At 43.7% G+C, this 1,740-nt stretch overlaps 1 protein-coding gene and 1 pseudogene across 1 annotated transcript in view; both read left to right on the top strand.

The window, feature by feature from the left end:
• The window catches only part of MXD4 (MAX dimerization protein 4), an 11,668-nt gene that overhangs the window by 6,931 nt on the left and 2,997 nt on the right, over nt 1–1,740 (top strand). The window lies entirely within an intron of this gene.
• Nucleotides 1,351–1,469, top strand: LOC111729242 (annotated as a pseudogene).

Genomic DNA, 1,740 nt, shown 5'->3' with positions numbered 1-1,740 from the left:
AGTCTCTTGGCACCTTTTGTCATTTTCATTACTGCACAATCGAGCGTCTCACAGGAGTCTCTCGTCACTCCTCTGCGTGGAGGTGGCCATCCCTCACCATTGCTTGAAGAATGGAACCCTGCCACCACTGAAAACTGCATCTAACAGATGATCTTTAACATCAGATTACAGTTTAAACATCTGAAATGACATGCAAAACCTAAAGCATTTTTTAATAGCAGGAGGAGTAAAAGGTTCCTACGAGAAGGAGAACGGGAGAAAAACAAACAAACAAAACCACGTGATGCTCACAATTCTGTGTTTAGATCTATTTCCTCCGCTACATTCTCGTGGGTTTTCTCAGGGGAGGTTCATCTCCGGGTTCCTTTTCTCTTTCGACTCTGTGAGTACCCTGCTAAAGATCCCATATGATTTCGATGGGAGGAAAGAGATCGTCCTGGAAGTGAGTACAACGTATTTGCTTTCTTAGGTTGCACATGCAACCTCAAGGGCAGAAATGCCTTAAGTCTAGTTTTCGAAGAAAAATTTCCAAGTCTATATGGTTGAACCTATTGTGTCTGTCATTTGTGTTCTGGGAGCTAATACCACAGTGATTTTTACTTTCTATTTTTATGGGTTTTTCTTTTTTTGGCCCACAAACATCTTTCAAAGTCAGTAATTAAAAATCATATGGAGAATTTAGGGGCCCAGGAAATAATCAGGAGTCATTAGGAAAAATGGGCTTCTAAAATAACCTCACGTGCATGGGGGGTCTCACCCTCCTGTCCTCAGTGGAGGGGTCTTTTTTATAAAGTAACCCCTTTTTTTTCTGGCATCTTTACTTTTGTCTCTTCTGAGTTCCTCCTCAGTCTATAAATATCCCCAAGTTCCTCCCATCTTAAAACAAAACCCAACCCCTCCCCCAGCTCTGCATCCCCACCCCCTCATCTCATCCTGCTCCTTCTCTCTCTCCCTCACTTTGCCTCCTCAGCAAAATTTCTTGAAGGCCCTGCCCGACAGCCTTCACTTCCTCCCTGCCAGCCAGCTCAGCTCCTGTCTCCGGCTGCACTACCGCTCCCCAGTCCCCGCCCCCAGTCCCCGCCCCCACAGTTGGCTGAGGGGGGGGTCCCCTGGCAGAGGGGTTCTAACCTACCCTCCCAGCTCACCAGCAGTACCCATTTCCTCCCCCATTTCAGGCTGTGCACTGTCCCACACACTTTTTCCCCTCTAATGTTCAGATCATTTCAGATTTTATTGTCTTTTAGAAAAGGATACAAAAGTAAAACAAATGAATAGAAAGTATCTTCAATTGAAGATTAACTTGTGATATCTGCCTTAGGACATTATTTTTTCTCTCAAAAATATTAAGACGGCTATAGCCATGCCACCCTAAACGTGCCTGATCTCGTCTGATCTCAGAAGCTAAGCAGGGTCAGGCCTGGTTAGTACTTGGATGGGAGACCACCTAGGAAGACCGGGTGCTGTAGGCGTAAAAAATAAATTAATAAATAAAAATATAAATAAACATAAATATATACATGGAAAGTTATCCAGAAAGGTATCTGCCCATCTAGTGTCACACTAGACTACGACATTGTCTGACAAGCCACCTTAGTTATGGAGTGACCAGATCCGAACCTTGCACATTTAGCCGTTAATTTGTAAGATTAGTCAGTAAAACATGATTTTTGTCTGGTAGAGATGCAAATGAATTTCGTCTAGTACAAATGAGAACCCCAAAAGTCTGGTTTCATTGGATCT

This window comes from Pteropus vampyrus, unplaced genomic scaffold, assembly GCF_000151845.1.
Source record: "Pteropus vampyrus isolate Shadow unplaced genomic scaffold, Pvam_2.0 Scaffold253, whole genome shotgun sequence".
In the NCBI taxonomy this organism is placed as follows: Eukaryota; Metazoa; Chordata; class Mammalia; order Chiroptera; family Pteropodidae; genus Pteropus; species Pteropus vampyrus.
The sequence above is the reverse complement of the archived record's forward strand: the minus strand, read 5'-3'. Positions and strand labels throughout refer to the sequence as shown.